The sequence below is a fragment of the Bos javanicus genome, chromosome 17 (assembly GCF_032452875.1).
Source record: "Bos javanicus breed banteng chromosome 17, ARS-OSU_banteng_1.0, whole genome shotgun sequence".
Taxonomy (NCBI): domain Eukaryota; kingdom Metazoa; phylum Chordata; class Mammalia; order Artiodactyla; family Bovidae; genus Bos; species Bos javanicus.
The window spans coordinates 17,586,927-17,611,692 of record NC_083884.1 but is presented as its reverse complement, the minus strand read 5'-3'; the positions used below and the strand labels follow the sequence as shown (position 1 = coordinate 17,611,692).

General features: G+C 42.1%; 1 protein-coding gene across 1 annotated transcript in view; it reads right to left on the bottom strand.

The window, feature by feature from the left end:
• The window catches only part of TBC1D9 (TBC1 domain family member 9), a 129,064-nt gene that overhangs the window by 92,099 nt on the left and 12,199 nt on the right, over positions 1-24,766 (bottom strand). The gene's annotated exons all lie outside the window — the stretch shown is intronic.

Here is a 24,766-nt window from a genome sequence, read left to right as displayed (position 1 = left end):
CATACACTACAACTTAATCATTATGGTCTTCTTTAAAGGATTTAATATGAGAAGGCATCACCAACAGAGTCAGGCTCCAACTAACTGATTCACATCATTACTTTCCAGTCTTTGACAGCTTCCTTCCAATCTAGACAGGCCCTTAGAACAACTGGAATCAAAAAATATTAATGCATAGGCTCCATAAAAATGTCAAGGTTAATGATCAAAGTGCTACCTTTTAACTATACAAGTAATATGACTTTCTGGAAAGAAAGAAAGAAAACAGGTAACAAAAAAAAATCACAAAAATAACAAATGCTGGTATATTTGTGGAAGGGCCTGATTGATGTAAACAGGCATGATCAGCGGAAGGTCACCATAGTTTCCAGGGTCAGCAGGCCATTCCTGCTCTACCCTTCCCTCTTACTACCCTCTCAAAAAAATGCCCAAGAAAAAGAAATACGATACAGGCTAAGGACGGAGTTGGTCTGTTACTGGTTCGATAGACAACTGAAAATAGCCTTGTCAGGCTTTAAGTCTCCAAAGCTATGCTCTAGACAAGAATGACACAGGATGAGCCATGGTGAGTGCCAAGGTCATGGGGCTATGATACAACCCAGCCCAGGAGAGCAGACTAAGCACTGGTGAGTCAGTGTCTTTAAAAGTTCTTTTTTTCTTTTCAAAATTCCTATTGAATCTATGAGTGGGAAGGCTTCCTAGCCCTGCCTCACAATTCAGAAACCATTTTTTTCTTTTCCCCAAAGCCATATTCTTCTACATAAAACCCCCAAACCTCCACATGGCAAAAATACCATACATGAAGTCAAAGGACAAACTGGAGGCAAACGAAAGATGCAACTTAGTCACAGACCTTTTAAAGGGCTCCTGTCCCTAAAAATAGTTGCTAAATATTGGTAAGAAAAAGAGCAGCTACTTAATAAAAAATGGACCAAGAACAAAAACAGTTGACAGAAGAGAAAACAGAAACAGCTTGTAAATAGATGAAAAATGTTCAACATCACTCATAAGAGACATGTAAGTTAAAAATACACTGAGATACCATTTTTACTTATCAGAATGGTAAGAATCCAAAGTCTGATAACACATTCCCTTGAACAAGACTGGAAAAATAGGCATTTCTCACACACTGCGTGGGACCGCTAAACTCAAGGATGGGTGATTTGGCAAGGTTATCAAAATTCCAAGTGCGTGGACCCAGTGGCCTTGCAATTTCACCCCTTGGTGTTTGTCCTACAGATATATGTTTCACTTGGCTAAATGACATAGACATGGTTATTTACAGTAGCGTTAGCTTTATAGTAAACGTATGAAAACATCGTTTATTAATAGGGAAGGGGTTAAATAAATGATAGTATTGATGGAATAATAAGCAGCCATACCAAAAAAAAAAAAAAAGAATGACATTCTATTGGATTGGCCAAAAAGTTTGTTCAGGTTTTTTCATACTATTTTACAGAAAAACACAAATGAACTTTTTAGCCAAGCCACTGTGTCCTGCTACAGGAAGATACATGTTCACTGAAAGGGTCTGGTGGTGCAGGAAACCTTTATATACCAAGGGCTGGGAAAGGGTGGGATAAAGCTAGATTTGGTATTTGCTTGAATTTACAAAGAGTATCTGAAGAGGATACACAAAATATGAATACAGTGGTTACCAAGAGTAACAGGGCTGAGATATTTTCCACTGTAGGTCTTTAAACATCTTTGGATTTTTAAATGATTTTTTTCATTTTTAAAAAAGTTGAAGTATAGTTGATTTATGGTCTTCCCATGTGGTGCTAGTGGTAAAGAACCTGCCTGCCAACGCAGGGGAGAAGGCAATGGCACCCCACTCCAGTACTTTTGCCTGGAGAATCCCATGGACAGAGGAGCCTGGTGGGCTGCAGTCCATGGGGTCGCTAAGAGTCGGGCACGACTGAGCGACTTCACTTTCACTTTTCACTTTCATGCATTGGAGAAGGAAATGGCAACCCACTCCAGTGTTCTTGCCTGGAGAATCCCAGGGACGGCGGAGCCTGGTGGGCTGCTGTCTATGGGGTTGCACAAAGTCGGACACGACTGATGAGACTTAGCAGCAGTAGCAGCAGCAGCCAACACAGGAGACATAAGAGACAAGGGTTTGATCCCTAAGTCAGGAAGATCCCCTGGAGGAAGGCATGGCAACCCACTCCAGTATTCTCGCCTGGAGAATCCCATGGACAGAGGAGCTTGGCAGGATATGGCCAATAGCCCAATAGGGGCTCAAAGAATCTGACGCGACTGGAGCAACTTAGCACGTATGCACACATGTAGTTGACTTATAATAATATCTTTGGATTTTTTGAACCATATGGATATATTATTACTCAAAATTTATTTAAATTTTAAAGAGTGTCTTTGTGACTGTGTCAAAGGCATTGTTTTTGCTCAGCACATTAATAAATTATTAACCTCAAGAATTAGAGGAGGGACTTCTCTGGTGGGCCAGTGGTTATATGACTCTACACTCCCTATGCAGGGGGCCCAGGTTCAATCTTTGGTCAGGGAACTAGATTCCACAGCCCACAACTAAGATGTGGAACAGTCAAATAAATAATAAAAAGTGTTTCAAAAGAAGAATTAGGGGAGGCTTGAGGGAAAGCTGCTAAGAGTTATCAACTTCAGTCTTTTCTCAAAAGTTTCCCAGACACGAATTACAGACTTTAAGTAGAAACATTCTCACAAACCCCCTCAGTAATACCTTTCCTTAAAATGGTGTGACTTAAATATATACACACATAAAACCAAGTATAAACTTCTCATGCTCACAACTCACTTACAATTATAAAACCAAACCATGTTTACAAACAAAACACTGCAAAAGTATGAACCCACTGGAATTCTGAAATAGCCACATTAACTTATTGTGAGGGACAGGGTTGTTCTGTTGACACTAACCTGCCCCTTGGAACAGTGTACAGGCTCAGAGGAAATCCTATAACACTGTATTACTCATTGTTATACAATGCGGTGACTCCACCACCATTTTCCTCTATTCAGGTTCAGGACACCTTTTTGTGATATCATCTAACCTTGTTTTGACCCAGTGCATCGCATCTTGTACTATTCAGGGTGCCTTGGCCACCTTCTCAACGCCTCCAAAATAACTGATATCAGAACCATCATAATCCTAAATCCAAGTGCTGACTTCAGCATTAACACTGGTGTTAGACATATGGTGGTCATTCCCGTAACCCATAATAACTTGTACTGACTTTTATTCGTCTTATTAATTATTAACATAATAAAAATGAAAATATCACATGTTGGGGGCCAGAGTGAGGTACTCCGCCCATGGCAAAGGTCATGAGGAAGGAGGCTCGACATATGCAAAGGCGGGATCGAGCCTCAGGAGTCCCCCTGGAAATCCTCGAGCATCTACCCCCATAACCAGAGCCTGCCTACTTTGCTACTTTGTGCTCACCTACACCTCTGACTTTACGGGCTGCTGTCCCCCACCACCTCTTTCGGAGAAGGAGTTAACTTAGAGCTCCAGTTAATAATAATTCCTGGGCGTGATAAGAGTGTTTTAACCTACAAACTCCTCTGAAGGTTCTCTGGCCTGCCTGACAGGCTTGTCCAGCCACATGTGATTGCTCACAGCCTCCCAACCGTGAGAGGCACAAGATGCTTTAAACCTTCTAAAAACAGGTTCCTTAGAAAAGTTAGAAAACCATTAGTATAAGTATAGTGGGCTGATTAGAAACTGTATTGGTGATGGGTTTTTCATTTGTTGAGCCAATGTTTGTTGCTAAGTCTCCACATCCCCTGCCCTTACACACATTAATGAATATATAGAAGAAATAAGTATTAACCTTTGATATTAATCACGTTAGACCTTAGGCTAAGTAAATTCTTTCCTTAACTAAAACCCACTACACCCTGACCCTATAGGAATGTAACTTTATTTGGGTGGCGTCTGTTTTAAGAATAATCACCCCTGGAGAAATAAGTGTCCTGGTTGACTGACCGCTGTCACAAGGAGAGGGTCATAAATTGTCAGCAGGCCCCCCTGGCCAGAAGATGATGTAACACCCCTAAGACCTCTGTATACATTTGTATGAAGCACCGGACTTTGATAAAACTCAGGACTGCTGACCCCGTGTGACTTTTGCATAACATCTCAGTGTATGAAAGTAGACCATGGAAAATAAAGAATTGGGATCAGTTTCTCGAAATACTGGTCTCCCCATGTCGCTCTCTCTCACTCTGGTTGAGTCTCCATCTGGAGCGCGGAACCCGCCATGCTTACTAATTATGCCTGGGCTTCTAAGATCTGACCGGGGGGGCCTCAGTGTCTCCTCTCCTTCGGGAGAACGGAAGGACGCCTGCGGCCTACGTAAGTGGTGCAAACTTCTTGTCTTGAAGTTTTATTGGTCTCCCGCGTAAACCAAGCTACTCAGCCTCTTTTCTCCACTGAATTTTCCTACTGAGCTATCCTCATTCTATTACTCTTTATATCTTTGATAAATATTTAAATAGTCGCCTAAGCCGTCTCCCCTTCAAATATCCTGGATCAGCCGGGGCTGGACCCCAGCAATCACATTTTAGAGTTCTGGAGAGAACTCAGGCTGAGGGTGTACACAGACTCCCAGCAGTTGTTCACAGCCGCAAAATGAGCTACAGAACGAGCTGCAAAACACAGCTGTAATTAGTTAATATGTCTGAGGGGCAGTGCATCTATTCTCCACCCCAGGGACCTTCCTGGTGGTTCAGTGGCTCTCAGTGCAGGGAGCTCAGGTTCGATCCCTGGCTGGGGAGCTGGATCCCACATGCCGCAACTAAAGATCCCGTGCAGCCAAATTAATGAATATTCTTGGCCCAGCTGAAGGCTCTTTGTCTTGGACTTGCTGCTGAAGCTTCTGACGGGTCAGACTCTGCATTCCCTGAGTCTGTCATCACCAGTGATTCCTTCTCTGTGTCACTGCCCATGGCTGTGGGGGGAAGCCCGGCCCCAGTCTGGTGCCCATTTGCAGGCACTCAAACTCCAGCCTAAGGCACAGTCTCCATTAGACTGGGATGAATGCATAGCCCATCCATGAAGGTATAATCCCCATTTAGCACAAAGAACAATTCCCCATGAAGGGCACACACATTTCAATCTGCATTTCAAAGCCTCTCTCATTAAGTCTTAGCAAAACCCAAGAAACTGGTTTTCGGTATTAAACATCTGTGCAGATTCTTGCTGAATCCAGTTTCCCAAGCGAAGGAATGATGTCATACATTTTTGCATCTTCAGCGCCTATGTGGTGAGCACCTAATACCTGTCCAGCAGATGAATGAGGGAGTGAATGGATGAATACATGAATAAAAATGAGTGATGAATTAGAGTAAAGATACGGAAAAGGCAAAAAAAAAAAAAAAGCTCATCCAACTGCTGCATGCTCCTGAAACATCAACTGGCCTTTCTTTGCTTACACACAAGCAGTGTACTCTTTTCTAATTAAAATCTTTTTCTACATATGATTCCCTTTAAAAATCACGTCTACTGGAAAAATGTAGTAGGGTTCTCTTGGGTCTTTATTTTTAAAGCATTTGCAAGTGCAGTGTAAGGAGTCATTCTAACAGTTGGCCGGTTGCCAAGACTAAAGCTAAAACAAGTAGATGCTACAGTTTTAAGTTAATAAAGAATGTAATGTGGTAAACACTTTCCCATCCAACACATACAGTGATTTATAAAGGTCACTGGCTACATCTCTCAAGCACATTCTTTTGAAAACAGGTTCAAGGTCAGCCAGGAATGTTGGCTACAACCCAAGACAAGGTGAAAAGCAAACAATTCTCTCAAGTTCAAGCAGTTTCTGAGTTACACGAAGAATTTTTTTTTACTTTATTTTTTTTAAGATTTTTTTTTTAATGTGGACCATTTTTTTTTTAAGTCTTTATTTAATTTGTTAACAACATCGCTTCTGTTTTGTTTTGGGTTTTTTAGCCCCAGGGCATGTGAATCTTAGCTCCTCCACCAGGGATCAAACCCGCACCCCTATACTGGAAGGTGAACTCTTAACCACTGGACCACCAGAGAAATCCCTGTTTATTTTTACTTTAAATGGTAAGAAGAAACAATGCTCCCAAAGCTTTCAATTGATTTAAGTCAACCATGGTAGAAAAGGTAGAACTCTGCTTCCTTTGACAAGAATGTAGACATATGTAAAGCAAATAAACAGCAATATTTAGTGCCATGGGGTCCTGGTATTGCTCTGTTCCCCTGTGCATCTTTTTTTCTTTTTCGGCCAAGTCACTCAGTATGTGGGATCTTAGTTCCCCGGGGCAGGGACAGAATCCAGAGTCTTTACCACTGGACCGCCAGGGGCCTCCCTCTGTATCCTTAATTCTTACTTTTCCTCCTTTTCGGGTGTTCTCCATGTCACACAGTCTCCATTCACCATAGCTGTGAAGAGCCATTAACTGGTTACCCTCAGCTTACATTTCCATTGTCACATGTCAACACAGTGAAACCGCCTCACTGGCCTTTAGACTGTGAAGCTCTCATTAGAGTAAGGAGGGTAAAGATGGATTAACTAATGTGTTTTTCCTAAGTTTTTAGAGATGTGCATGGTTTCAACACAAATCCCTGCAGTTTTAATGAGAGATAACTTCTATGCAGAGTACATCATGAGAAATGCTGGGCCTGGATGAAGCAAAAGCTGGAATCAAAACTGCTGGGAGAAATATCAATAACTTCAGATATGCAGATGACAACACCCTTATGGCAGAAAGTGAAGAAGAACCAAAAAGCCTCTTGATGAAAGTGAAAGAGAAGAGTGAAAAAGTTGGCTTAAAGCTCAACATTCAGGAAACTAAGATCATGGCATCTGGTCCCATCACTTCATGGGAAATAGACAGGGAAACAGTGGAAACAGTGGCTGACTTTATTTTGGGGGGCTCCAAAATCACTGCAGATGGTGATTGCAGCCATGAAATTAAAAGATGCTTACTCCTTGGAAAGAAAGTTATGACCAACCTAGACAGCATATTAAAAAGCAGAGACATTACTTTGTCAACAAAGGTCCATCTAGTCAAGGCTATGGTTTTTGCAGTAGTCATGTATGGATGTGAGAGCTGGACTATAAAAAAAGCTGAGTGCCAAAGAATTGATGCTTTTGAACTGTGGTGTTGGAAAAGACTCTTGAGAGTCCCTCGGACTGCAAAGAGATCCAACCAGTCCATCCTAAAGGAAATCAGTCCTGGTGTTCATCGGAAGGACTGATGTTGAAGCTGAAACTCCAATATTTTGGCCAACTGATGCGAAGAGTTGACTCATTGGAAAAGACCCTGATGTTGGGAAAGATTGAGGGCAGGAGAAGGGGATGATGGAGGATGAGATGGCTGGATGGCATCACCAACTCAATGGACATGGGTTTGGGTGCACTCCGGGAGTTGGTGATGGACAGGGAGGCCTGGCGTGCTATTGTTCATGGGGTCGCAAAGATTCGGACACAACTGAGCAACTGAACTGAACCAGTACCAGAGGTTCCTTGATGGCACAGTGGGTAAAGAATCTGCCTGCAACCCAGGAGACACAGGAGATTCAGGTTTGATCCCTGGGTCAGGAAGACCGCCTGGAGAAGGAAATGGCAACCCACTTCAATATTCTTGCTGAAAAATCCATGGACAGAGGGGTCTGGTGGGCTACAGTCCAAAGTGTTGCAAAGAGTCAGACACGACTAAGTGACCAAGTGCTGCTACGACTACTACTACAACCAGTACTAGAAGATTCTGATGATGTGGAAATGAGACTGCATTCAACTTCACTCCCAAATTTCAGCTTGTCCATCACAACAGCCAAGAGCCCAGTAAGGCATCAGAGAGATGGTAAACTTCAGTTCCATTTAACAGGCTGTACTCTCCTTCCTCTTGGTTTCCAAAACAAAATAGAATAAAAAAACAATGATGTAACAGGTTTTTCTCCCTTACTATGTTCCCTAGTAAAAATCCCCTTTGAGCAATTATTTCATTTGAATGTGAGCAAGCACTCTGTTTTGTGGGGATATCAAGACTGAGTCCCCAGACATTTTGCTGTGGCCTCTCTGGGGCTAAACATTTTGGTATTAGTGAGTGGCAGGGATTATGTCTTCTCCCACATGGACTCCTAATTAGATATCAAAAACCTCCAACTACTTTGGTCTCTTCCTGTAACTTCACCTGTTACTTCCTGTAGCTTCACCCTTGAGGTCCATTCTGAGTCAAGGTATTAAAAAGCTTTGTCCGAGAGTTCAGTCCAAGATATGACTAGTAAGCCTGCAAGGGTCCACCAGGACGCTTTTACCTGATGTGAAGAGCTGACTCACTGTTAAAGACCCTGATGCTGGGAAAGACAGAGGCAGGAGGAGAAGGGGGCGACAGAGGATGAGATGGTTGGATGGCATCACCAACTCAATGGACATGAGTTTGAGTAAGCTGTGGGAGTTGGTGATAAGACATGGAAGCCTGGCATGCAGCAGTCCATGGGGTCACAAAGAGTCGGACACGACTGAGTGACTGAACAACAATATCTGCCTGTACCTCAAGGACACTGAAACAATGCCAGGCAGCTGAGCACCACAAGGAGCACGTATGAACAGTGGGTGCTCCCCACCCAACATGGAGAACACTGCAGACAGCTCTTCCTACTGCCAAGCAACCACTTCCACCTGGATATGCGCTAAGCTGCTATTCTAAGCAACCAAAGAGACAGTACTTGTCTATTCTCAATAAACTCAAGTTTAATGACACCAACATCCGTCCTTTATGCAGAAAGTCAGCCACATTCTTACTCAGATCAGGGGGCCATTTAAAGTAGCTTCTGAGAGACCAGAAATACACGGGGGAAAGGGAAGTTGGCTGTAGAGTAATGAAGCGGGTGGACTCAAGGCAGACTGCCCAGGCTCCCACACCACCACCTCAAGTACTTACTGGCTGTGTGCGTGACCTTAGGTTCAGAACCCTCTTCTGCAAAACAGGAATAATGTTAAGTGCTACTTACTGGAGTCATTATGATCGTCAAATGTGAGTGCACTGGGATCACTGTGATGGTCAAATCAGAGTGCTGAACTCTTGGTAAGCACTCAGCTGATGTTATGTATTGTTATTATTAGGATCACTAATTATTATGAGGACTCTTGCTGCCAAAAATCCAGAAATTTTCTTCTAACTAACCCATTTTTTAAAAAGTCTTTGAAACCACCAAAACAATCAATTCAAAAAGAGTAAATGGTTTCCAAGCTGGTGCCTGTCTTGTGGAAGGAACACGTGGTCTAAAACTCTATGTGATCCCACAGTAAAACTAAACGAAACATCAGCAGAGTGCTTCATTACGCTCAGATTCATTATTCACTTGATCTTAGCAAAAATCCCAAGTAGGTATTATTTTTCTCGCCTTCTACCTATATGTAAAAATGAAGTTAGCAGAAGTAGGGCTCAAAGGCAGGCCAACTTATTCCAAATCCTCTTCTCTTCCCACTACATTGTGAAGTGAAACTGTTTCTTAACTGGTGGCTTGGGACATCCAGGCTAAATTCAGTAAGAATTCAGTAAGAAGCAGTACTGCTTTTGAGTTTCCACTTCTTCCAGCTAATAGACACCATCACCCCAAACAAACAGAGCCCAGTGACATAGACTGGGCCTCCCCACACATTGCTCATAATGATCGCCATGATGCACTGGGCTCTTGCTGGGATCCGACGGCTGTTCTCAATGTTCTCCTTGTATAAAAGTGGACAACTCCAATATGTAGCACTGCTCTCATCTTCACCGTACAGATGAGGAGACTGAGACAGGGACAGGCCATTGGCCCCAAATCTTACCACTTGGACATGCGAAGTAAGTTTGAAACTCAAATACAGGACTATTCTCTCCCTCTTAGCTGTTTCCGCATTGCAGAAGGATACCTGGTGAGAGAGACAGGTGGGGCTGAAATCTAGCCCCAGCTCTGCCCCGGGGGCTGTGTCTTCACAGAGGCACAGCTCAGAAGGGATGCGTTTTTCTAAGGGCATCTAAAATTTCATGGACAGAGGAGCCTGGTAGGCTATGGTCCATGGGGTCACAAAGAATTGGACATGACTGAGCAACTTCACTTTCCTTTCTTTTTCTAAGTGCACAGGGCCCTGGGTGGGACCTGCTCACAGGGGGGCTTCAAAGCCATGCTCTTTAAGCACAGGTCTGCATACACACTTAAACACTTGACTGCTATCTCCTGAGGCAGTACCAGTTGAAAATATAAACTCAAGAGTATTGAAAAATGTATGAGTAACATACCCTTCTCTGGCTGACTTCCCTGTCAGACACCTGGCACAGGATCTGGTTTATAAAGAAAACCAAACACTAACAGTACCTTTGCTCAGTTGCAAATATATTCAGATCTGTGACTGCATTCTGCTTTAATAGCAAGACTCTAACGTGTGTGCGTGCTAAGTCACTTCAGTCATGTCTGACTCTCTGCAACCCTATGTAGCCCACCAGGCTCCTCTTACATGGGATTCTCCAGGCAAGAATACTGGAGTGGGTTGCCATGCCCTCCTCCAGGGGATCTTCCCAACCGATCCAGGGATCAAACCCTCCCACGTCTCCTACATCTGCTGCACTGGCAGGCAGGTTCTTTATCACTAGCGCCACTTGGCAAGCCCCAGACATAAGATGTCTCAAACACATGAAGACTTTAAGAAAACCAGAACACCTTTCCCAATTAAGTTATTGTTATCATTTATTCACGCATGTTCTCCAAGTCCTAAATAAACACTGCTCAGTTCTGAACTGAAGTCTAGTCTTGGTCAAGTAACCACACCATTGCCAGTTAAAACCAGTTTCAACACAGAACTCAAATCTTTCCACAGTTGTTTATACCACAAAACACAATAATCCACCAAGCCCCAGAATCCCCTGTTAACAAAAAAACAGTTCTCTGTGGAAAGCGTGACTATTTAAATCTGTAACACTGTGGAGCTAATTTCAAAGATGCTGAACAAATATCAGGGAATGAACACTGCTACTGATACAAGTCAACCAAACAGCATATTATTTATAAATTATAATAATACGCATCATGGTGACATTGTACAATTTCCAGTGTAAATATCAGCCTTTGACTAGCTATTTAAGTTAATGTTTACTGGCGTATACCTGACTTACAATGTTGTATTAGTTGTAGGTGTACAGCAAAGTAATTCAGTTATACATATGATATATCACCTCTTTTTTAGATTCTTTCCTCGTATAAGTCATTACAGGGTATTGAGTAGAGTTCCCTGTGCCATACAATAAGTTCTTACTACTTGACTAGGCATTTCGATGAGGCACGGACTCCCCGACTTGCCCTGGTCTTCATCACTCCCTACTATCCCGCTGAGATTGGAGCCAAGCACCAGTTTCCATTTATCACACTGTATTAAAAAAAAAAAAAAAAAAACTAAAATCAATGTGTATAGGAATGAAATGTATCTCTATAACCATAAAGCAGTGGCCCCCAACCTTTTTGGCACCAGGGCTTGGTTTCATGGAAGACAATTCTTCCACAGACCAGGGGCGGGGCCGTGATTTCAGGATGATTCAAGTGCATTACATTGATTTGAACTTTATTTCTGTTATTATTCCATCAGCTCCACTTTAGATGATCGAGCATTAGATTCCAACGGTTGGAGACCTCTGCCATAAACTACATCTCCACCAAAACTAGAAACTCCAAGTTTCAAAATATTTTGGAAAAGATAGTTCTTTGTGCAATAAAGAATATTCGTAAATGTTAAATGCTTTAAAAAAATTGACCTTTACAAGGTAGACAAAAGCCTCTTCCCTCCACTCCATCCTTCCTCAATCCTTTCAAAAATAATTATTTGAGTATTAAATACCAGAAGTTATTAAATACTAGGTACTAATCTCTCCTTTATTTAGCTGGTATCAGGACCAGACTTGCCCAGGAAAATAAGAAAAAGTTTCCAAAGAAATCTCTTTCAGAGAGAGGTTTTCTAGATCCTTCAATGTTAGGAATTGTAAATTTGATGCTTCTTAATGCTTGGATCTTCATTTCCTGTCTTAATTTCAGGAAAACCCTACACCCTTAAACTAAATGATATTAAATTCTTATTACCTGAATTTGCACTTATTTTCATAAAGCCAGGTTCTTCTGATTGTACCTGGGCAAAAGGCTCCCCAAGAATACTTAGGTGGGCATTCTGTTTCCTTCTTGGATTGTCCTATAAACAACGTACAGGGAATCCAAGGTACAAGAGATCTCAAGGTATAGGGAACTACCACGCTTCTTTTTGATTCTATGACTGATGTAGAAATAAGGCATTAAACTACTTCCAAAGAAATAAAATAGTCAGTTTCACTTAGCTTTAAAAAACAAACAACCGGGGACTTCCCTGGCCCAGTGGATAAGAATCCACCTGCCAGGGCAGGAGACATGGGTTTAATCCTTGGTCCATGAAGATTCCCCTGCTGAGAAGTAGCTAAGCCCATGTGCCACAGCTTCTGAGCCTGTAGTCTGATCCCTGGGCTCCATAGGAGAAACCAGTGCAACGAGAAGCCCGCACGCCCAACAAAGAGTAGTATCTAATCACTGCAACTAGAGAAAGCCAGGGTACAGCCAAAGGAAAATTAAAAAACAAACAAAAAAAACAACTGACAATTTACCACCCCAGTTACTATAACAGAACATTTTTCTCTTCCTTGTGTTCTCTTCTTTTTCCTTTTCTTCTTCCACCCCACCTTCCCTCTCCACTTCCTTTTCCTCTTCTCTTTCCTTCCTTCTTTCAGTGACCATCTGTTCCTTGTGGTCAAGGCAGCTTTATTTACACACCCTTTCACTTGACACATGCTCCCACTGAGCTGATAGGCTGCCCAGGAGACTTTTTATACAGTCATTGGGTTGTTCCTGGTTTTGCTGGGTAGATGGATGATACTGACAAAAGAGGACTTCATTTGAAAACGTGGAATCCTAATACCATATTAAACTGACACTTGTGGTTTTCAGTATTTCACTTGGCCCTGACAATAAATGTGTGAGTTGGGTAGGGAGAACCATGCTCACTTTTGGTTGAAAACCAGTCTCAAAGTTAAAAACCATGACACTGCTGGGTCTCCTTTCACTCCCCGAGGTCCCTTTTAAGACAGCAACCACCAAAGATGTTTAAACTCCTTCATCCCAAAGATAATTTATAATAAAAGGTAATGCAGAATTTCTTTTTATCAAACTCTGTGTGCCATAAATGATCCTAAATAAGAACAGACACTCTCTGACATTTATGTTCTATTTGAAGGACATTTCCAAGGCCCTTCCATAAATGAATGATCCCATCTACTCAGCTTTTTTGAAAATATACTCTCTCCCATTCTGTGTAGGTATTAATGTTATGGATTTCTGTAAGACAAAGATCTAGATGGTGAGTGAGAGCAAGGAAAAAAAAAATGTATTCATCTCAGGACTTTATAAAATCCTTGTGTTCATCTGAACTTTAAAAAACAAGGGTTATCAGCACACAGAAGTAGAAATCTACAAGTTGCTTTAAAAGCACACCTGCTAAAGTTTATTTAGTACAACTGTCAAATTCAATTGTATTCAGTCCCTGCAACAAACTGAAATGTTCACAAAAAGTGAAAAAGTAAGAGGTGTCCTCTGCCAAAGTTTTTCTTGGCACTAAGAAAGGAGACAACAGATCACAATTCACTATAGATACTTCTATTGAGGGTACAACCCAAGCTATCTAAGTTATGAAAAAGTCATGGGGAGCTTGCTTGGTTGAACACACCCTCAAAATTGGAATCATATGGACAAGATTAGCGGGGCTCTGAAAAGAACAGTCCATAAAGGTATGAGTCTTTTCAAATGCAGAACCACACGGTGCCTCTGTAAGGGCTCTATGGAATTTGCCATGAAGATGGGGGCTGTCAGAAGAGAGGAATACTGACTTTTATCAAGGAGAGAATGAAGGGGAAGGGAACAGTGGGTACAGAGAAACAGGTGAGAGTCAGAGGGCATACGGCACCCTCTTCCTAAAGCTCACAGGTTACACCCAAGCAGGGCCATATTTGGGAGACAAGAGATGATTCTTTTGCAAAATTAGAGAATAGGAAGGAAGAGCGGTTTGCAGTTCCTAGTCTGGGGGTCAACATCATGAGGGTTTTTAATAAGACAAGTGAACTGAACAATGCTTAGGTTGATAGCTGAACTCTTGTTTTATTTTCTTGGTTATATTGAGGAGCAGCTGATACACAATATTATAAGTTTCAGGTGTACATAATGATTCACAAATTTTAAAGGTTATGATTTCATCTAGAGTTATTATAAAATATTGACTATATATATATTCCCTGTTGTACAGTATATCCTTGTAACTTATTTACTTTATACATACATATTTGATATATATTGTTCCTCTTAATCCCCTGCTGCCATCCTGCCCTGCCCATTTCCCTCTTCCCACCGGTAACCAGCAGGCTGTTCTCTTTATCCATATGTTTATTTTTTGTTATATTCACTAGTTTGTTTTCTTTTTTAGATTCTACATTTAAGTGCCAGCATACAGTGTGTGTCTCTCCCTGACTTACTTCACTTAGCATAATACCTTCTAAGTCCATTCATGCTGTTGCAAGTGACAAACTTCCATTCTGTTTCCGGCAGAGTAGTAGTCCATTGTCTATCCACGCCACGTCTTCTTTATCCATTCATCTACTCATCTGGACCCTTAGGCTGCTTCCACGTCTTGCAAAATAAATGACAACTACATTTTTCAGTGAAAGGGGGAAATGCCTACTCACTGTTCTGTATTTGGACCCAGTTTTTCTCTCCATTCATCTATAGGGAAGGAGAATTAAGGGAAAACCAGGGCATTTAGCCGCCAGAGCTGTGTACTCGACATTACAGAGCATCCTAGGGAGAGGTTCCTGATGGAAGCATTTGCAAGGCAGCGAGCAGCTCAGGCAACATCAGTCCTCAGACTAAGGCAGTCTTGTCTCTACACACACACACCCCTAGGGCCTTCCCCACAATGAGAAACTGAGAACTATAGTTGAAGGGTCATATATCTGGGTATCAGGATAAGAGTAAGAAAGAAGCACTAACACAGCATTGTAAATCAACTATATTCCAATAAAAATTTAAAATCCTACTGCAAGCAACAGCAATAAATTATTGAAAATCACTTTGGTAGGAAATTCAGAGTTGAGAAAAGTAAGACTTTAGGCTCTTCCTTTTTTTTGACTCACAATTCACTTTAAGGGGACAAAGAAAGTGGTGGAACCTCAGTTTCAGAAAAATACACCTTCCTAATGAATTCCATAAATCTTGTATATAATTTCAAGTTGTTTTCTTTTACAGTATCATTAAAATTTTTAAAAACCATCTTGGGAGCCAAACTATTAAAACAATCCTATTACAAAAACTCAATATTTTTATATCCACAAAGAAAAAAGAAGCAGATATTAAATTCAAAAAATCTTTATGACATTTGACACAAATTACATTAATAAAAATCAATCAGTTCAGTTCAGTTCAGTCACTCAGTCATGTCCGACTCTTTGCAACCCTATGAATTGCAGCATGCCAGGCCTCCCCGTCCATCACCAACTCCTGGAGTTCACTCAAACTCACGTCCATCGAGTCCGTGATGCCATTCAGCCATCTCATCCTCTGTCGTCCCCTTCTCCTCCTGCCCCCAATCCCTCCCAGCATCAAAGTCTTTTCCAGTGAGTCAACTCTTCGCATGAGGTGGCCAAAGTACTGGAATTTCAGCTTTAGCATCATTCCTTCCAAAGAACACCCAGGACTGATCTCCTTTAGAATGGACTGGTTGGATCTCCTTGCAGTCCAAGGGACTCTCAAGAGTCTTCTCCAACACCACAGTTCAAAAGCATCAATTCTTGGGCACTCAGCCTTCTTCACAGTCCAACTCTCACATCCATACATGACCACAGGAAAAACCATAGCCTTGACTAAATGGACCTTTGTTGGCAAAGTAATGTCTCTGCTTTTGAATATGCTATCTAGGTTGGTCATAACTTTCCTTCCAAGGAGTAAGCGTCTTTTAATTTCATGGCTGCAATCACCATCTGCAGTGATTTTGGAACCCCAAAAATAAAGTCTGACACTGTTTCCACTGTTTCCCCATCTATACTGTATGTCAAATATATATTTTTCCTCCTTTGGTAACCATAAACCTTTTGAGGTTGACCTTCCACACAATAAACATGGAGACTGGTTTCCTTTGTGGAGGATCCATACACACAGGCATATTCCTTCCCTGGTCCTCCATCCAAAGGTTCAATGCCCTCTCATTTGTATAAATCGGAATGGCTCCATATCATGGTCCCAAAGACATCTTCACTGGAAGGTTGGATATGGAGAAAGTTTGAAGATCTATTTTAGGAAAATTCAGAGAGAGTTCAGGTTTCCTCCTGGCATACAGTCAGTTAGCTGTAACCATGACAACCACTATGCAGTGACAACACCTGGCATTGCCGCTTCCCTTCTTTCCAAGCTCGAGGCTGCTTTCCTAAGACTGAGACTGACTTTGCCTTGGTTTCCTTTAGCTTTCCAAAGTGATACCAGGCCCCGGGAGGTTCCTAGGCCCAAAGACTTTCTGTGACCTCCATTTCTTTGATTATAGGAAACAGCCTTCATTTAGCCTCTGTGACCTTCCCTGAGTTCCCATAGGTAGAGTCAAGCAGTTCTTAATTAGGGTAAGGAAGGGATCCAAGCCAGAGAGAAACAAACAGTCAAGAGAAACAGCGGCGCAACCTTGGGGCAAGATCCTGGTTCCCAATCAATCTAAACTCACAACAATATCTTTGGGCTATTTTGAAGACGCTGAAGCCCCTTTCAGGTGGGAGCAGTGGGGGAATAACAATGGTGTGCTGCCCACAAGCAGGCAGACCCCAGGCCAGATGGACCCGAATACTGATGCTGCTGCCGACTTACCTCACCACCAACCCATCGGGAGAATCTCCTCGAGCAGATAGCTCCCTCTCTGACAATTACTGAGAAATTCTCACTATCGTCTCTAAGCTGGTACATGGGATTTTGAGTGTATTACCCCACTGTGGCCTCCTCTGCCAGGCAAAGCAATAAGGCTATCCTTTTCTACTTCACCCAAAACTCTGTCTCTGAGATTGGATTTGGTACCAGTGAATGGAGAAGTTGAGCTTTTGGCATCAAAAGTGTGCATTACAATTTCATCTTCCTCTCTCCTTTTTATCTGCCTTTTCATCCTTTTTTCTCTCCAAATGCAGTCAAACCTAAGTACAAATACAAGCTCTGTCTGTTACTGGCAGGGTCTCCTCCAGTAAGATATTTAACTTCTCCAGACAGTTTCCTCTTCTGTAATAGAGGGGAGATAAACTAACCTGCAGGAGATAAACTAACCTAACCTTCATAACCTGATGTTATGAACAATCCAATCAGTGACGTGTGAAAGGCTGTCAGCAGAGTGCTTGAGCCACAGGAGAATTTCAGCAAATGTCAGCTCCTCTGCCTTTATACTCTATGCTAATTGTAAAAAGAATAGAAAATACAGAATAGGATCAAAATAACAATGACTTTGAAAATTAGCTTTTAGACCACACAAACTTGAATATTATTAAAAAGACGCTTTAAGAAAATGTACTTTACATTATTCATTATATTGAATGAATGAATGCAAATATTATAAAATACCAATGGTGTAAAAAAAGTAATTAAATGATTTCTTCTTTAAAAGCTTTAGTTACAGATTCCAAACATAAATCTGTGAAGATTTGCTTACTTTTATTAGAGACTGCCTTGGTTCCTAGGTTAATACAAAGATTTTAAAAATCCATTTGTATTATTGAAATATAGAGTTTCCTGGTATTAAACAAACTGAGATAAACAAACAGTTCATATTTTCTGTTTTGAGTGTAAACAGAAATCAAATCCTTAATGTTCTACTTGATCTTGTTGTTGCTCAGTTGCTAAATTGTGTCTGGCTCTTTGCGACCTCAGGGACTGCAGCATGCCAGACTCCCCTGTCCTTCACCTACTTGACCTTCCCTCTAGCAAATACTTGCCCAGCAAGCCTAGAATAATGGAGCTGGAAGGTGGGCACACGTGCACTTTACAGACCTCACCTCAGAGGGGCTGGATAGCTATTCACCTCTCCTTAGTCTCAAACAGAAAGTAAGGAGAAGACTTGATTCATCCCAATGACAGTTTACAATCCTGATCTCCCATGCAGAGTTAGGGGGACCTTAATGGATCTCTTGATTGGATCCCACAGCCAGAGAACACTGGCTCCCTGAAAGCAAGCGTAAGTAATCAACAGCACATTGTGAAATGCCATTTGGAGCAAACAAGAAGCCAGAGGCAATTGCAGAATGGCTTGAAAAATGACTGGCCTGTCCTCTGAACTCATCGCCTGACCGGAAAGGAAAACCAAGCAACAGAGAAAGTGGGTCAATGATTTCTTCATTGGTTCTCTGGTTAAACCAACTACTAAGTGAGGATATTTCTCAATTACAAATCTCTGAATGACTAATTAACCACATATCTTTATATACAGATATTTTTTAATTAAAAAAATTTAAATATATGTGTGTGCGTGTGTGTATACATATAAAAAATATATATAGAGAGAGAGATAAACAGAAAAGGTGGCCACTCCCCTGCCTCCAACCTTTATCCTCTCCCTAGCGGTTCCAGTTCGCCAGTCAGAGTCACTGATGCCAGGAGACAGAGGTCTGTGTTTCCTGACTGAGCTTTTAAAATGTACATCCCCAGGAAGGAAGGGAGGGAGGCAGGCATGCAGGTGGAAGGATTTAAAGTTGCTGATCAAAAATTCCCTTCACTCAAAAGCCTGAATATTGACTTAATGTTTTTAAGTTGCTTAAATATCGGACAGATAACCATTTGCTTTATTGTTGTTCAGCGGCTCAGTCAAGTCCTCCTCTTTGCGACTCCATGGACAACAACATGCCAGGCCTACTCAACTTCTCTGTTAACTCCAGGACATGGGTTGCTCACACATCAGTGTGAATTACTCAGAGCCAGTGGCCCCGAAGCACAATGATGGGCCATTATCTATGAAGAGCTCCTTGAGTTTCCTGCATTCTACGTTAACTTATGTCACAGAATCGTCACCATCAGAGCTGAAACGTGTTTAAATATATTATATAAGGAAATCAGAAAGGAAGAGACACTTCCTGAATCACATCACTTGGTAACAGATGGGGCTGGGATTTGAATCTAGTTTGAAGCCGGATGTGTGCTTATTGAAGGGAAGGGCTGAAAAAGCCTAGAACCCAGGGAGGGAGCAGAGAACACAGAAGAAAAGGTGAGAAAAGCAAGCTTGGGGGATTCCCAATTTGCCTGTGGCATTGCGTGTACTCAGGGTGCCAGGAAGCTCCCCGGGGCTTCAGTCTCTGAGACCCAGACCCAGATCACGAAGTGGTACCCACCACGGCCGGCAGCGTTACTGCCTGCCCAGTCCCAAACTACAAATTCCTGATTCGGACAAAATTGCAAAACACATTTTTGTGTGCAAGCCTGAGGAGCATCCCACCATCTAAAACTTGATCTCTGCAAAATGTGGATCCTGAGAAATGGAGTATTTCCTGCCTGAACAGCAAACAAGGATGTCGCAGTCATCAGCAACGGCATCTGCCACAACCGCAGATGGTGAGCTGCTGAGCCCCGAGGGAGGTCCTGAAGGAAGTAATAAATACCATTTCAGTTCAGTTCAGTTCAGTCGCTCGGTCGTGTCCGACTCTTCGTCCCCTTCTCTTCCTGCCCTCAATCTTTCCCAGCATCAGGGTCTTTCCCAATGAGTCAGTTCTTCGCATCAGGTGGCCAAAGTGATTGCAGTTTCAGCTTCAGCATCAGTCCTTCCAATGAATATTCAGGACTGATTTCCTTCAGGATTGACTGGTTGGATCTCCTTGCAGTCCAAGGGACACAAGAGTCTTCTCCACAGTTCAAAAGCATCAATTCTTCAGCACTCAGCTCTCCTTATGGTCCATCTCTCACATCCATACATGACTACTGGAAAAACCTACCTCTTAGCAGCCATCAGACTGAGTCCACTCCCTAAGGTGAGCCCTTAGGGAACTCAGGATATGAAAACACAGGAAACTGGCCCCAGATAGGTGAGGTGCAGATCAAAGCAAAGACTGCAGTGAGACCAAACTCTGGCATCTTCCTATGCAAAGAAAAGCCCTAGCTGCCTTAACTTGAGATATCTGGTTTTCCTTTAATTAACTAACAATACTTTTTTGACATTCAGACATCTGCCCCTTGTTGCAAAACTTCTATATCATCTGGCTTTCTGCTCAGCCTCTCTAAGCTATTCTCTTTGGGTTTGAGATACTGCCTCCCAGGTTTGAAGTCCTAAAAATTCCCACCGAATAAAACATGACTCTCAACTATTAGGCTGCAGTACCACAGTGCCCTCACCTACAGACTGTCACACTGAGTGAAGTAAGACAAAGAAGGTCAAATATCATAGGATACAACTTACATGTAGAATCTAGCCTGCTGGGTTGCTGTCCATAGGGTCGCACAGAGTCGGACACGACTGAAGCGACTTAGCAGCAACAGGAGAATCTATAAAAATGGTACAAATGAACTTATTTACAAAACAGAAACAGAGTCACCGATGTAGAAACAATTCTACAGTTACAGGGTGGGGGAGAGTGGAGAAGGGAGGGGGAGGAATAAAATGAAAGATCGGGATTGACATATAAACACTACATGCCTGAAGAACTATGGACAGAGGTTCATAACACTGTACAGGAGGCAGTGATCAAAACCATCCCCAAGAAAAAGACATGCGAGAAGGCAAAGTAGTTGTCTGAGGAGGCCTTACAAATAGCTGTGAAAAGAAGAGAAGTGAAAGGAGAAAGGGAAAGATATACCCAACTGAATGCAGAGCTCCAGAGAATAGCAAGGAGAGATAAGAAAGCCTTCTTAAGTGAATAATGCAAAGAAATAGAGGAAAACAATAGAATGGGAAAGACTAGAGATCTCTTCAAGAAAATTGGAGATACCAAGGGAATATTTCATTCAAAGATGAACACAATAAAGAACAGAAACACCAAGGACCTAATAGAAGCAGAATAGATTAAAAAGAGGTGGCAAAAATACATACAAGAACTACACAGAAAAGGTTTTAATGACCTGGATAACCACAATAGTGTGGCCACTCACCTAGAGCCAGACAACCTTAAGCATGAAGCCAAGTGGGCCTTCAAAAGCATCACTATGAACAAAGCTAGTGGAGGTGACGGAATTTCAGCTAAGCTATTTCAAATCCTAAAAGATGCTGCTGCTAAAGTGCTGCACTCAATATGTCAGCAAATTCGGAAAACTCAGCAGTGGCCGCAGGACTGAGAAAAGTCAATTTTCATTCCAATCCAAAATAAAGGCAATGCCAAAGAATATTCAAATAGCCGCATAATTGCACTTATCTTACACACTAGCAAAGTAATGCTCAAAATCCTTCAAGCTAGGCTTTAACAGTACATGAACTGAGAACTTTCAGATATACAAGCTGGATTTAGAAAAGGCAGAGAAACCAGAGAGCAAATTGGCAACATCCATTGGATCATAGAAAAAGCAAGGGAATTCCAGAAAAACATCTACTTCTGTTTCATTGACTACGCTGAAGCCTTTGCATAGATCACAACCAATTATGGAAAATTCTTAAAAAGATGGGAATACCAGACTACCTTACCTGTCTCCTGAGAAACCTGTATGGACAACAGTTAGAAGCGGACATGAGACAACAGAGTGGTTCCAAACTGGGAGAGGAGTACGGCAAGCTGTGTATCGTCACCCTACTTGTTTTACGTCTATGCAGAGTACATCAAGCAAAATGGCGGCTGGATGAATTATGAGCTGGAATCAAGACTGCCTGGAGTACTATCAATAACCTCAGATATGCAAATGATACCACTCTAATGGCATAAAGCAAAGAGGAACTAAAGAGCCTCTTGATGTGAAAGAGGAGAGTGAAAAAAGCTGGCTTAAAACTCAACATTCAAAAACCTGAGATCATGGCAACCAATCCCATCACTTCACAGCAAATAGATGGGGAAAAAGTGGAAGCAGTGACAGATTTTGTTTTCTTGAACTCCAAAATCACTTCAGATGGTGACTACAGCTATGAAATTAAAAGAGCCTTGCTTCTTGGAAGGAAAGCTATGACAAACCTAGACAGCATATTAAAAAGCAAAGACATCTCTTTGTTAACAAAGGTCCTTATAGTTAAAGCTATGGTTTTTCTAGTAGTCATGTATGGATGTGAGAGTTGAAAGATCAAGAAGGCTGAGCGCCTAAGCATTGATGCTTTCGAAACTGTGTGAAGACTCTTGAGAGCCCCTTGGACTGCAAGGAGATCAAACCAGTCAATTTTAAAGGAAATAAACCCTGAATATTCATTAGAAGGACTGATGCTGAAGCTCCACCACTTTGGCCACCTGATGCAAAAAGCTGTCTCACTGGAAAAGACCCTGATGCTGGGAAAGATTGAGAGCAGGAGAAGAAGGGGCAACAGAAGAGGAGGGGGTTGGATGGCATCACCAACTCAATGGACATGAATTAAGCAAATTCCGGGAGATAGTGAAGGACAGGGAAGCCTGTGGTGCTGCAGTCCATGGAGTCACAAAGAGTCAAGCATGACTTAATGACCAAACAACAACAGCAATATATAAAATTGGTAACTAAAAAGGACCTGTGAATTCTACTCAATACTCTGTAATGACCTATATGGGAAAATAATCTAAAAACTAATTCAATTTGCTTTACAGCAGAAACACAACAATGTAAATCAAACATATTCCAATTAAAAAAATAAATAATAAAATGAGTCCCCTGCGCACACGGGGCTTCCCTGGTGGCTCGGTGGTAAAGAATCCACCTGCCAATGCAGGAGATGTGTACTACATCCCTGGGCTGGGAATATCCCCTGGAGGAGGAAATGGCAACCCAGTCCAGTATTCTTGCCTGGAGAATCCCATGGACAGAGGAGCCTGGCCAGCTACAGTCCATGGGGTCACACAAGAGTCAGATACAATGGAACACACACGTACACACACGCACACCTCTGTGTGTGATGCTGCTAAAGAAGAAAATAACCGCAGTATCCATAAAAAAGGAAGGCAGCCTCATTCTCTCAATTTTCTGAAAGGAAGCTTGGAGTACATTTTCTCTTCCCTTCTTTCGGAGATCCATTTACAAACACCCAGAAGATGTCAAAAGCCATCTCAAATCCTACACACATCACATGTATTTGTTCTTACAGCTGCTTTGCAGAAAAAGGTAAAGTCTCAAGACAAATTGGAACAGGTGACTAAATCATTCTTGGACAAAATTCTCTAGAAGTGATAAGCAGAGGGGGAGGAATTCATGGAACAAGCAAGCAACATCTGCTTTTGTCTAACCATGCTTCTTGCCAGAAGCACTTACTTATTAAGTAAGTGACTGAGCCACTGCATACACAGCTATAGACCACTGCCCACCCCAACACACAGTCACATCAGGCTCCATTAGGCACCAACACACTTTAGTGCCTTTTATATCTAATTAATCTACAAGAAAAAATGTGAACTGCTAAGTGCAACAAGGAGCAACTTTGCCAATACTTACAAATTGGCAAGATGAGTATGTTTACCCCCAAAATAGGTACCCATTAACTAGCGAGGGCTTCTAGAACATCTGCTTTGTTATCTCTCCTTCACTACTGTGAGTTCTTTGACTAGGGAGGAAGTTTTCCTCCACCCTCTTTGAGTCCCTGGCTGGGTCTAAAAATTAAAGCTGACAGACTACGAGGGGAAAACCATGCAAATTGTATTGAATTTGTACATGTACATGAGAACCTACACAAGAGAATGAAGATCCAAAGAAGGGGCCAGAGGAGGAAGCTCTTATACCTTTTAGACAAAGAAACAATACATTTGTGAAGAATTGGCAAGACACAGGGATCTGAACTAGGGGTATAATTGCACTAGGGCTAGCTAATCCGTATACTCTTTAACGAGGAAGATAAGTGTTAGTTCAATAAGGTTTATTTGCAGAGTCCTCTGGTGCTGGCTCTGGGCTGATAGAGTCTATTTCTAGCAAAAATTTATTTCCTACCTTTAAGCAGGGAAGGGGGAGCTTTTTCCATGTTTGAACGTGAAAGTGTTGGTCGCTCAGTCGTGTCAGGCTCTTGGTGACCCCATGGACTGTAGTCTGCAAGCCTCCTCAGACCATGGAATTCTCACTCCAAGAATACTGGAGTGAGTTACCACTCCCTTCTCCAGGGGATCTTCCCGACCCAAGGATCAAACCTGGGTCTCCTGTGTTGCAGGCAGATTCTGTTTACTGCTTCTTAATCGCCTTCCTTTGTCAAATGGTACGTTCCCCTAGCTGTGATGATCTCCATGTGATGCAGAAAGTCCAATTCCCAGATAATCTAGTGCTAATCTCAGATCAAAACATTGGGATACAGCCTGAGTCTGTACCCGTATCACCCCCATGCCTATGCTCTTAGCTCTCCTGAATCTGTTCATCCCAGTTTGATCACTAGCTTAGTAATGGCTCAACAAGAAAACTTGTCTTTTTTTTCCTTTGTATCTTTATAAAGTTTCAGCCTTGGAAACACAGTCAGTACTCAACACATTTCTGACAGAACAGCTTTTGATTTTGGGTAATGAGAAATTGAGAATATCACACGTTTGGTTTGGAGAAACTGTCTCAATCTCTTGTGACGTCCTCTATCTTGAAGTACCTATATTCTAATTCACCTGGGATCCGTGAAGCCCCTAAAACTGCATGTAAAAT